Raw genomic sequence first — 14,327 nt, forward strand, 5'->3', positions numbered from 1 at the left:
TCCAGTTCGGTGGTGTGAGCTGGGAGTCTGTGCATCTGCCTATTCCGCTGCCATCTTCAGGTCCTCCTAAATGTCATTATTAACAACACAATTCTGATGAATATTTAGATCTACTGAGTGAAAAGGCGTGCTGGTTTTTCTCAAAAATAAAATACCTGATCATTGTTAGAAACAACTGCAAGGTTGAGAATTCACAGCTCCCTGTATTGCCAGATTCTTCCAGGTCCCTGTGCCTCAACACAAATGAGAAGTAGCAGTTTTCTCTTAAGTAGAACAAACCGCATTCTTCAGTCTGGCCCCAGAGTCATACTCAGCGACGAGAGGGAAAGCTGAATCAGTGAATGGTGGTGCCTTTCTGGGATCTTAGATTCCTGTCTTCCCTTGGGAATTGGCTTCCAAAGGAGGTGCCTGCTTTGTTTCCCACTTTCTTTAGTTGGATATTTTCCCTGCCAATTATTTCTGAAATGTGTAATAACTCATTACGTTCTAACCATTTTCTGGCCTCCAAGATTCTTCCCATCATGCCATGTGCCCCAGCTCCATCATTCATGTAAACACTTAGAGGAATACCACACACAGTGAGGATGCAGTAAATGCCAGCACTTAATGTTGTTATTGTTAGTATTATTAATCATTCAGTAAATATTTGTTGAACATGTATGATTATTCTGCTATGAGTCATATTTTAAAAAGAGGAGAACATACAACACCAAGGTATGGCTTTTTTTCTTTAGAGGTCTTATCCTCTAATGTGGATACAAAAGGCACCTCTTCAAATTCCATTCTCTCCCCTTAAGTGGCAGCAGCTGCTCATTTTTCATGAGTCCATGCTCTGACCTGTCACCCAGTGTCTTCCACAGTCTGACATTTCCTTACAATGTCAGCCTCATTTATTGTCATGTGCTGTTTTTCAAACATAGCTTTCAAAATACTCATGTTTTGTTATTCGTTTGTCCTGTGTGCAAATTAATCATGCAGAGTCTCACGTCTGTGCCTCTGTGTGTGATATTTCCCTTACTTGAAATTTTCTGAAAAAAATATAAAACTGGCTAATTGATCCTTTAAGATTCAGCTCAAATCCCATTTTCTCCCTAGGCTTCTCTGATCTTTTCTCATCCTCTGACCTTAGGCTGCATGTTATCACTGAATCTGGCACATTGGTGTATAACCTTGGTTCTCAGCCAGGGACAATCTTATTCCAAAGGGGACATTTGGCAATGTCTGGAAACATGGTGGTTGTCCCAGCTGTGGCTGTGGCTACTGTCATCCAGTGGCTATATGTCAGGGATACTGCTAAGTATCCTACAATACACAAAACAGATTTCCACAGAAATAAAGATCTGGTCCCATGTGTCAATGCTTCTGAGGTTGGGAGACCTCATGTTCATGATTCTATGTCAACTACTGGGTTATAAGATTCCCATGACCAATAATTCAGTCTTATTTGTATTTATATCCTCAGCATTAAGTCCAAAGCCTGCAACATCTTTGATATTTGCTGAATAAATGGATTAATGAAGGGAATAAAGTATACATGACTATATGAATAATTAGAAAGTGTTTGTTCAATAATGGAGACATTGGCTGTACTTAGAACAACAGCACTGCTTCCAAGTTTGGGAATAAAACTTTTGAATGGGGTGGGGAATGGCCGAGGGAATAGGGATAGAGGACAGAGAAATCACAGATATGCAGATTAAAGTTCTAATGACAGAAAAAGAAAATTAAGAGAAAATATCAGAGACTTCTATGCACAGTGACATTTTCAACAGTTTATACCCTTTCAAATGGATGAAAGTGTTTGAATAATGTTTATTATGGAAGCCAATCAAGATTAATGCTATGTATAGTTTCAATAAACAAGGTTATCAATCCTTTTATTAAAATTAGAATTAATGTAATTTATCTAAATAGTAACACAACATTGATTATTTTAGATGTGCTGTGTCAGTATTTATTTCAGGTTTAAGATTCTGTGTAAGCAGATGCTTATTCTTTATGATATTAGTTGATGGTAGTGAAGAATTCTTAGAAATAAAATAAGAGCATTTTAAACTACCAAACTAAAATAAAATGGAAACAGTTGTAAAGTTTAAAATAGTTCTTTAAATTTTCATGCCTTTTTGAAATATATTATTTCAATCAATATCAGACAGGAAAGCATTGAATTATTACCAAAAGCAGTTCTTGAAATACTTCCAAGTTATGTAGGAAAAAAAACCCCCAAAACAGAAAGGGCTGGAAATCTCACGGGAGACTGGCAAAGAGGAGGGTTACAACGCTACCAGAATTAGAGAATCTGAGACCCTGAACTTCCTTCAAAATTGTTGACAGCTAACTTTTAATAATACCACATTTTCCAAAAAGATTACAAGTATAGTGAGATTTTTTCATTCCTGCTCATAGGTAATTAGGACGCTTGACTTCATAATATATGTATTTCCAATACTTCTTTTTCCAGAATTAAAGGTCCTTCCCCTCCCTGCTATTCTTGTTCTTAAAATGTACTCCCCTCCCATTCTTTTTTAACATCAAAAAACATTTGTGAAGTTTTTACATATGAATAGTCTCCACAGAGATCCAGTTTTTATGTTCTTCCTTTAAAAGTGTTTTAACTAAAACTTCCCATCGATAAATTGCTCTCCACAGAGGATGCCTGTAATCATTTTACTTTTTAAACAATTTTATTATATTTTAAATCGCTATTTTCATCAGCGCTTGAATTTTATAAGCAAAATATTTTCTCACACTCTTTCTTTTGTGGAACAAAAGAATTGGAGAGAGCCTGTCTCGTAATACCACCTCTTAGTTATCACTTAATTGCTGCTACATAGGAATTTCTGACCCAAAATTTGTATATAGCTGGAGTAACAGTTAACGAACTATAGAAACGATCCCTGAAAGTATAGTCATTGGAGTAACAGTTAAAACATAATGGCTTACAGTAATCACCTGTATGCCTATGCCTATGGGAGGCTGTTTAATGGCCAACCAAAGATATCAAATTATACTCTCCAGAAATTATAAATGTTAGTTTACAGGGAAAAAGTATCTTTTCAGACATAATTAAGTTAAAGATCTTGAGATAAGGAGTGTGCCCTAAATGCAACCACAACTGTTCTCAAGAGAGAGACAGACAGAGGAAGAGTTGATATAGACAGAGGAGGAAAAACACACACCCCCCAGAGGAGAAGGCCATATGACCAGAGTGGCTGTGACTACAAGCAAAGGAATGCTGGTTGCCACCAAGAACTGTGTAAAGCCAGTAGCCATGGCCACCATCACAGCCGCCTGGCCCATGCAGGTTTGCATTAGATTCAGACAGATGGTAATGAAACCATGGAGCCAAGAACTGGTGGGCCATCATTTTTAATCCTAGCTTGTACCCAGCGGGCAAGTAAAAACACACACTGGGCTCCGAAACACACTCACATTCAGTGCTCACAAAGCTACTGACTTATCTGAGTTTCCTAGAATCAAAGGTTTCTAGCTCACCAGTCTTATTCATCTCTGTTCCCCATCTCCTTCTCCCTGCACAAACGCTGCACTAACTGGCTTCTCCTTCAGCACTCCACCATCTTGGCTGCTTCTCCTGGCCTCCTCCACGTGGCCTTTCTCTGCTCTGCTCTCTAATGCTAATCTCAGAAACCGAGCTCCACTTTATAGTATAGAAATCAAAACCTTTAATCCAATATACAAACAAGGAAGTCTCTGATACAAAATAACTTATCTGAGGCATGATGGGATTCCTCATGAGAGTGCACCACCCCACATCAAAAAGGGTGAGAAAGGCTTAGTCTTAAAACTAAGCCTTAGGCTATAAGAATCCTGCTTGCTTACAGCTTGTCCCCCCTCATCCAATATAAACTATAAGTGAGCAAACATATATATCATTATTTACAAACTTATTTGACCAACAAACTGGCAGAACAGATTCTCCCCAGAGTCTCTGGAAAGAGTGAGGCCCTGCCAACAGCTTGATTTTGATTTAGTGACACTGATTTCACACTTCTGGCTTCTAGACCTGTGAGAGAACACATTTTTGTTGTTTTAAGTTTGTGGCAATTTTTGACAGCAACCACAGGAAACAAATATATGACACATGGCATCAAAACATATCTTAAATAAAATTTTTAAAAAGGACAAAAATTGAGTTCTCCATTCATTGGTCCATGTCTGAATGTGAGTGAGAGAAGGCCCAGTGTCTTCTTCACATAGAACTGTAGAATCAAGTTTGGAGGTGAGTTAAGAAATCATTTGATCCACACTGGTTCCCAGTAGAGGAGCTCTCTGCAACAGAGGTCAGGAACCTTTTTTGGCTGAGAGAGCCATGAATGCCATATATTTTAAAATGTAATTCCATGAGAGCCATACAATGACCTGTGTACGTTACACATTATCCAATAAAAATTTGGTGTTGTCCCGGAGGACAGCTGTGATTGGCTCCAGCCACCTGCAACCATGAACATGAGCAGTAGGAAATGAATGGATTGTAATACATGAGAATGTTTTATACTTTTAATGTTATTATTATTTTTATTAAAGATTTGTCTGCGAGCCAGATGCAGCCATCAAAAGAGCCACATCTGGCTTATGAGCCATAGGTTCCCAACCCCTGCTCTAAAATAACCTCTCATTTAATCAACAAACATTTCCACAGTTCCTTTAAGAGATAGCAAGGTCACCATTTTTTTTTATTTCATTTTTTTTAAATAAATTTTTATTAATGTTAATGGGATGACAATAATTCAGGGTACATATATTCAAAGAAAACATGTCTAGGTTATCTTGTCATTAAATTATGTTGCATACCCCTCGCCCAGAGTCAGATTGTCCTCCGTCACCCTCTATCTAGTTTTCTCTGTGCCCCTCCCCCTCCCCCTAACTCTCTCCCTCCCTCCCTCCTGCGTCCTCCCTCCCCCCACCCCTGGTAACCACCACACTCTTGTCCATGTCTCTTAGTCTCGTTTTTATGTTCCACCAATGTATGGAATCATGTAGTTCTTGTTTTTTTCTGATTTACTTATTTCACTCCGTATAATGTTATCAAGATCCCACCATTTTGCTGTAAATGATCTGATGTCATCATTTCTTATGGCTGAGTAGTATTCCATAGTGTATATGTGCCACATCTTCTTTATCCAGTCTTCTATTGAAGGGCTTTTTGGTTGTTTCCATGTCCTGGCCACTGTGAACAGTGCTGCAATGAACATGGGGCTGCATGTGTCTTTACGTATCAATGATTCTGAGGTTTTGGGGTATATACCCAGTAGAGGGATTGCTGGGTGATAAGGTAGTTCTATTTGCAGTTTTTTGAGGAACCACCATACTTTCCTCCATAGTGGTTGTACTACTTTACATAAGGTCACCATTTTTAAGGCAGTATATTCAGTGGTTGGTCAGCCACAGTTCCTTGAAAAATAAATGTGTCATGATAAAAATGTAGAGAAGACCTATTTACTCATTTGGCAAATATTAACTGAGCATCTGCGATGTGTCAGGCGACTCTTCATGACATTGGGTACAGCACAAATAAAGACAAAAAGATAGAAGATCTTCTGTAATTTGTTATATTAGCCACAGGAAACTAATACACAACTAGTATAAGTTAAGTGAAAATAAAGCATTACATGCTACCCAAAGAAAATCAATTATGAAAATAAAGGAATATTAAAAAGAAAAGAAAAGGAATATGGTTGTTTTAAACTGATGAACTTCATACATATAACAAGAGGTTGAGGGAAGACAAGTTTTATTATTTTAATTTTTCATTGATTTGAAAGAAAGAGGAAGAGAAGGAGGGGAGAGTGGGGAAGGAGAGCTAGAGAGAGCAAGAAGCATCAACTTGTTGTTTTACCCAGTTGTTCCATTTAGTTGTGCACTCATTGGTTGTTCCTTGTATGTGCCCTGGCACAACCCATGACCTCTGGCATGCAGGGTTAATGCTTTATCCACTGGGCTATCTGGCCATGGCCGAGGGAAGATACATTTTTAAAAAATAAAAAATCAGGACCAGTATTAAAGCAATTGCTTTATCATTCATGTTGAAAAGTCATTAATAACCTTTGGGTAATGGAAAGTAAATGGATTTTCACGCAAGTATAGTTATTTTAAAAGAAGGAATACCAATCACTTATATTAGTTAATTATATCACTTGGGTCTAAGAAAGGGGAAACAATCCTGAACTTCATATTTAATAAAAATTATTGTAGTTCAGTCATCTGTTTAGTTTCCATATACCTATAATCTTCAGCATGGTGTTGAATAAAGTTGCTTAGAATACCATGTTGTGGCCTCTTCACACAGTGGGATCATATAAAGGGAAAGAGTGTATAAGGTATTTGTGGGGAGAGGCATGTGCCTGAAAGACTAGGTGAGCCAGATTATGGCGAGTTTGCACGGCCTAGATGAGACTGGACTACTTGGGAAACAGGAAGGAATTTACTGTAGAAGTTAAGCAAGCAGAAGGAGGACATGGCAACAGGGTCATTAACTGAAATGGCTTAAGACACACTACAAGTAAGGGGCCAGGAGATGTGATGTTGCTGAAGGACTTAGCCCTGGAAATGTTTTGTGCAGTGAGAAACAGGAGAGAGAGAGAGGTGAGACAATTCAAACAGAGTCCATAGACCTTATTGACCTTTTAAATAAAGGTGAATGAAGAAAGGTTAGTCAAATATTTCTCCAGGATTTTCATAGAATATGATTGGGGGGAAATGTGAAAGAGGAAGAAAAATTATGAAGGCAAGATGTGTAGGATAAAAAAATAATAATAATGAATGTAAACTTCTAAATAGAAAAACTCAGTGGGTAATTAGTCATCCAGAAATAGAATAAAATAACAAGCCAGAATTCTGATTTTCCCAATATAAACACACCCAGAGGCATCAATCAGTTTTTATATTCTGAGTTGCTTTAGCTGATAGCTTTAAATTTCTCTCTGGTTCACTTTCTCTGACACTGACTAATGGTGTGAAAGATGGACCTAGGAGGCTGAGTATAGAAAAACACGGTGTGTGACTTTGGTGACGTGTTCTATTGGCCTAGAGATGAGAAAAAATTCTGTCAAGCTGAACCTGAAAAACGATGTTTAAAAACGTCTATGATTGATGGGAGGGATATTATTTGTAATGGTGAAACTCATTAGTAGTAGTCTCTGGAAAGAAACTATTGGGACTGGATTATTTGTCCATGGACATATAATTTTAATGTCAGTGGCAACCAGGGACGGCAGAAAAGCCATGGGGTTGCATTGGATTGAAATTCCAGTGTTCTACTTACACGTTTTACTTTCCAGTGTGGGCACTGGGCGAGATACTCAATCTGTCTGTGAATCAGTGTAGTGTCCCTAAGCTGTAAAAATAAATATGTTCTTCGTAGAGATGTCCCCACAGTGGAAACACAATGTGACGATGTCTCCCACTGTACCAGGCTCTTAGCAGATACAACAGAAATTAATTTCGTTCTTTATACCCTATCCACCTCCCTCCCATACACACGGAGAAAAAAAACTTTAATGCCTAGTTAAGAAAAATGATCATATTTATATTGCTTTGTGAACAAAGGCTGAGATCAATGCATAGGTAGTAAACTTCTACCCTCAAGCTAATATTATTTTACCTTTGAATTCTTTTGGATTGAGTGAACATTTCTCAGGTTTTACATTACATGGAGCTAAGAATTAGAAAATCTGTAACGTAAAAGAAAAATTTTATTTGGAAATATTAAACTATGGTGTTCAAATTTTATAATTTTATCCTTCATGGATTTCTTGGATTACCAATTGATTATATGAGCACTTTTCTGCATATGTAGTTCAATATAAAGTTAAAAAATTTTTAAATTTTCTTAATTTAAACTTTCAGCAGAAGTATTAATAGTTGCCATGTTTTACATATTTAATACATAGCAAGAATTGTGAATACATTATTGTGCTTAATCCTATGAAAACAAACACTTCACCTTCTAGTTGATGAAATAGTCTAGTTTTTAAGCACACAGTGGCAACATTTATATGTTTTAACACTTCAATGAAAGAGCTTCACTGTGACAATACTTAAGTCAAGGAAGCATAGATGTATTTACAATTTTGTTATATAATACAGTGGTCCCCAACCCCCGGGTCGCGGACCAGTACCGGTCGCAGAGAAGGAATAAAGAACTTATATTATTTCTGTTTTATTTATATTTAAGTCTGAACGATGTTTTATTTTTTAAAAATGACCAGATTCCCTCTGTTACATCCGTCTAAGACCCACTCTTGATGCTTGTCTTGGTCACATGATACATTTGTTCGTCCCACCCTAAAGGCCAGTCTGTGAAAATATTTTCTGACATTAAACCGGTCCGTGGCCCAAAAAAGGTTGCGGACCACTGATATAATATAATAGACACTCGAGAGGCAAGGCATGTTTCCCCAGGACCTAGAGCAAAACTGGGGACCAACATATTGTAGGATGAATAAAAATCGCTTAAAATGGAGTTTGAATGGATAATTAGGTTGGTCAATCTGAGTTGTCATTATAATTTATTTAATCCAGAGTATTAAGTAGCATTTTATTCCAGGTTGATTTTAGGAGTTTAACTTCAAAAGCACACTGAATTAGAATTCTTTAAATGGGTGCAGGCATGACTAACACTGAGAAGAGTGATTAAAGCTTTTCAAAAAAAGTGCTGAGTGCTGGGTCCAGTCGGAGTACATCCCTGTGAAAAATGTTCTCATCTTTGAGAAATTAAGGCAAAGTATGAATTTTGATTATAGCTCGAACAAATACAACTTGACGCACATTTTAAATTTCTGATTGGAAATGTAAAATACGTCTGACATTTTTGTGAAACAGATTCTTTGATTTCTTTTTTATTTTGACCTGCGGAGTAGTAAAGCACATCTCACCTTTGGAGGCCACCTCTGTTTTGTTATTTAAACACAATGAAGTAAAAATGTTTACAACAGCTTCAAGCAGGCCTTGGAATAGAGCTCTCAGAGATGGCAATCGATAGGAATTCAAATTATTCTATGACTTCAATGTTTGAAAGATTTAAAGGGGAAAACCAAGCGAAATTAGGTAAACTAACACAACAGAGTGTGATCACACAGTTAATACAGACCGTTAAGTCAATAGCACAGTAGCTCTGAGCATTTCCCTAGCCTCTCCAGCTTTTTATAAGCCACTCTCTACTTTGCAATAATTGAACTATTTTTTTTTCTATGCATCAATACAGTAAATCAGCAAATGTGCAGATAATAAAAAAGTCAATGCACTCTGTCATATGCTCCCACCTCTCTTCAGATTATTCTCACTTTGGAAAGAAACTAATTCACTAGGATATTAAATTCTTGGAGAAATAAAAAGACAAAGCTAAGCAAAAAATCACATAAGATTTGAGGTCAATTCAGGAAGTGTATTTGTCTCAGAGCACCCATAATGTCTTCTCTCATATTGAATTTATTTTTTATCATTCAGATTTGCATTTCTCTTTGTAATCTATTCTTTCCCCACATGGATTTATTCACTACATTTCAAATAATGTGATTTAAAACTCACATTGACTAACTCCTTAAACTGTCTTCCAATTGTAAGTACTGGCAAGCACATACTTCTGTTTCTATCCATTCTTTTTATTAGTTTGCATGATTTGATGGGTTCTTTTAGAAATGATAAGTTAATAGAATAGTTCAATTAGTAGATACTCCTATTGGTGTTATAACTTTGAGTGTAAATCTGATAGTTTAATTGAAAAAGGACTTACTTAGAACAGGAGAAATTACCACAATGGAAAATATTTTATTGGGAATAGTAAAATGTAGACATAAAATGTATTTCAATAACATGTTGTGTTTATTTAAAACTTAAGTGAACACTCAAAATCGGTATATACAAAAGGGAAAAGAATCCTATGCTTTTGTATCTTTCTTCTTTTGTTTTCTTTTTTTTTGTTTGTTTCTTTTTTTTTTTTTTTAAATAATTTTATTTTTTTAATGGGGTGACATCAATAAATCAGGATACATATATTCAAAGATAACAAGACCAGGGTATCTTGTCGTTCAATTATGATGCATACCCGTCACCCAAAGTCAGATTGTCCTCTGTCACCTTCTATCTTGTTTTCTTTGTGCCCCTCCCCCTCCCCCTTTCCCTCTCCCATTCCCCCCTCCCCCCCGTAACCACCACACTCTTATCAATGTCTCTTAGTTTCACTTTTATGTCCCACATACGTATGGAATAATGCAGTTCCTGGTTTTTTCTGATTTACTTATTTCGCTTTGTATCATGTTATCTAGATCTCACCATTTTGCTGTAAATGTTCCGATGTCATCATTTCTTATGGCTGAGTAGTATTCCATAGTGTATATGTGCCACATCTTCTTTATCCAGTCATCTATTGACGGGCTTTTTGGTTGTTTCCATGTCCTGGCCACTGTAACAATGCTGCAATAAACAAGGGGCTGCATGTGTCTTTATGTATCAATGTTTCTGAGTTTTTGGGGTATATACCCAGTAGAGGGATTGCTGGGTCATAAGGTAGTTCTATTTTCAGTTTTTTGAGGAACCACCATACTTTCTTCCATAATGGTTGTACTACTTTACATTCCCACCAACAGTGTATGAGGGTTCCTTTTTCTCCACAGCCTCTCCAACATTTGCTATTACCTGTCTTGCTAATAATAGCTAATCGAACAGGTGTGAGGTGGTATCTCATTGCTGTTTTGATTTGCATTTCTCTAATAGCTAAAGAAGATGAGCATCTTTTCATATATCTGTTGGCCATTTGTATTTCTTCCTGGGAGAAGTGTCTGTTCATATCCTCTTCCCATTTTTTTATGGGATTGTTTGTTTGTTTGTTGTTGAGTTTTATGAGTTCTTTGTATATTTTGGATATTAGGCCCTTATCTGAGCTGTTGTTTGAAAATATCATTTCCCATTTAGTTGGCTTCCTGTTTATTTTGTTATCAGTTTCTCTTGCTGAGCAAAAACTTCTTAGTCTGATGTAGTCCCATTCATTAATTTTTGCCTTCACTTCTCTTGCCATTGGAGTCAAATTCATAAAATGCTCTTTAAAACCCAGGTCCATGAGTTGAGTACCTATGTCTTCTTCTATGTACTTAATTGTTTCAGGTCTTATGTTTAGATCTTTGATCCATTTTGAGTTAATTTTAGTACAGGGGGACAAACTGTAGTCCAGTTTCATTCTTTTGCATGTGGCTTTCCAGTTTTCCCAGCACCATTTATTGAAGAGGCTTTCTTTTCTCCATTGTGTGTTGTTGGCCCCTTTATCAAAAATTATTTGACTATATATATGTGGTTTTATTTCTGGACTTTCTATTCTGTTCCATTGGTCTGAGTGTCTATTTTTCTGCCAGTACCATGCTGTTTTGATTGTCGTGGCCCTATAATAGAGTTTGAAGTCAGGTATTGTTATGCCCCCAGCTTCATTCTTTTTCTTTAAGATTGCTTTGGCTATTCGGGGTTTTTTATAGTTCCATATAAATCTGATGATTTTTTGCTCTATTTCTTTAAAAAACGTCATTGGAAGTTTGATGGGAATTGCATTGAATTTGTATATTGCTTTGGGTAATATAGCCATCTTGATTATATTTATTCTTCCTAGCCAAGAACAAGGTATATTCTTCCATCTCATTATATCTTTTTCAATTTCCCTTAACAATGGTTTATAGTTTTCATTATATAAGTTCTTTACATTCTTTGTTATGTTTATTCCTAAGTATTTTATTTTTTTGTTGCAATCGTGAAGGGGATTATTCTTTTGAGTTCCTTCTCAGTTGTTTCATTGTTGGCATATAGAAAGGCTATTGACTTCTGAATGTTAATTTTGTATCCTGCGACCTTACTGTATTGGCTTATTGTTTCTAGTAGTCTTTTTGTGGATTCTTTGGGGTTTTCGATGTATAGGATCATATCATCTGCAAAAAGTGATACCTTTACTTCTTCTTTTCCGATATGGATGCCTTTTATTTCTTTGTCTTGTCTGATTGCTGTGGCGAGAACCTCTAGTACCACATTAAATAAGAGTGGAGAGAGTGGACAACCCTGTCTTGTTCCTGATTTAAGGGGAAAGCCTTCAGTTTAGTGCCATTTAATATGATGTTAGCTGATGGTTTATCATATATGGCCTTTATCATGTTGATATATTTTCCTTCTATACCCATTTTGTTGAGAGTCTTAAACATAAAATTGTGTTGTATTTTATCGAAAGCCTTTTCTGCATCTATTGATAAGATCATGTGGTTTTTGTTCTTTGTTTTGTTGATATGGTGTATTATGTTAACCGTTTTATGTATGTTGAACCATCCTTGAGATTCTGGGATGAATCCCACTTGATCATGATGTATTATTTTTTTAATATGTTGTTGTATTCGATTTGCTAGTATTTTGTTTAGTATTTTAGCATCTGTATTCATTAGAGATATTGGTCTGTAGTTTTCTTTTTTTGTGCCATCCTTGCCTGGTTTTGGGATGAGGGTTATGTTGGCCTCATAAAATGTGTTTGGAAGTATTGCTTCTTCTTCAATTTTTTGGAAGACTTTGAGTAGAATAGGAACCAAGTCTTCTTTGAATGTTTGATAAAATTCGCTGGTATAGCCGTCAGGGCCTGGACTTTTATTTTTGGGGAGGTTTTTAATGGTTTTTTCTATTTCTTCTCTACTGATAGGTCTGTTTAGGCTTTCTGCTTCTTCTTGACTCAGTCTAGGAAGGTTGTATTTTTCTAGGAATTTATCCATTTCTTCTAGGTTGTTGAATTTAGTGGCATAAAGTTTTTCATAGTATTCTACAATAATTCTTTGTATATCTACGGTGTTCGTGGTGATTTCTCCTCTTTCATTTTGGATTTTGTTTATATGAGTTCTTTCTCTTTTTTCCTTGGTAAGTCTTGCCAAGGGTTTGTCAATTTTATTGATCTTTTCAAAGAACCAGCTCCTTGTTCTATTAATTTTTTCTATAGTTTTTCTGTTCTCTAATTCATTTATTTCTGCTCTGATTTTTATTATCTCCTTTCTTTGGCTGGTTTTGGGTTGTCTTTGTTCTTCTTTTTCTAGTTCCTTAAGGTGGGAAGTTAAGTGGTTCACTTGGGCTCTTTCTTGTTTGTTCATATATGCCTGAAGTGATATGAACTTCCCTCTTATCACTGCTTTTGCTGCATCCCATAGATTCTGATATGTCGTATTGTCATTTTCATTAGTCTGTATAAATCTTTTGATCTCTGCACTTATTTCTTCTTTGACGCATTCATTTTTTAAAAGTATGTTGTTTAGTTTCCACATTTTTGTGGGATTTTTTTCCTCTTTTTTGCAGTTGAATTCTAGTTTCAAGGCTTTATGATCAGAAAATATGCTTGGTACAACTTCAATTTTTCTGAATTTGCTGATGTTGTTTTTGTGGCCCAACATATGGTCAATTCTTGAGAATGATCCATGTACACTGGAGAAAAATGTATACTCAGTCACTTTGGGATGAAATGTCCTGTAGATGTCTATCATATCCAGGTGCTCTAGTGTTTTGTTTAAGGCCACTATGTCTTTGTTGATTCTCTGTTTGGATGACCGATCTAGAGCCGTCAGCGGTGTATTGAGGTCTCCAAGTATGATTGTATTTTTGTCAGTTTTTGTTTTAAGGTCAATAAGTAGCTGTCTTATATATTTTGGTGCTCCTTGGTTTGGTGCATATATATTAAGAATTGTTATGTCTTCTTGATTCAGTGTCCCCTTAGCCATTATGAAATGGCCATTTTTATCTCTGAGTACTTTTCCTTTCTTGTAGTCAGCATTATCCGATATGAGTATTGCTACACCTGCTTTTTTTTGGATGTTATTTGCTTGGAGTATTGTTTTCCAGCCTTTCACTTTGAATTTGTTTTTATCCTTGTTACTTAGATGAGTTTCCTGTAGGCAGCATATAGTTGGATTTTCTTTTTTAATCCATTCTGCTACTCTGTGCCTTTTTATTGGTGAGTTTAATCCGTTTACATTTAGTGTAATTATTGATACTTGTGAGTTCCCTATTGCCATTTTATATCTTGCTTTCTGTTAGTTTTGTGTCTTGTTTGATCCTTCTCTTTCGTTTTTCTATCTTTTGTTTTTATTTGGTTGTATTCCATACATCTTTCCTCTGTTGCTATCTTTTTTATCTCATGTGCTTCTGTGGTGGTTTTTTCAATGGTGGTTACCTTTGAGTAATGAAAAGGGTCCCTACCCTGTTCATTGTAGCAAACTATTTTGTGAGTACTTTTGCACTCCATCGTCCTTTGCTACTGTTAATCTCCATCTTCTCCCCCTCTTTCTTTTTGTTGTTGTCACAGTTTAAATTTG

This window comes from Saccopteryx bilineata, chromosome 9 (genome assembly GCF_036850765.1).
Source record: "Saccopteryx bilineata isolate mSacBil1 chromosome 9, mSacBil1_pri_phased_curated, whole genome shotgun sequence".
Lineage (NCBI taxonomy): Eukaryota > Metazoa > Chordata > Mammalia > Chiroptera > Emballonuridae > Saccopteryx > Saccopteryx bilineata.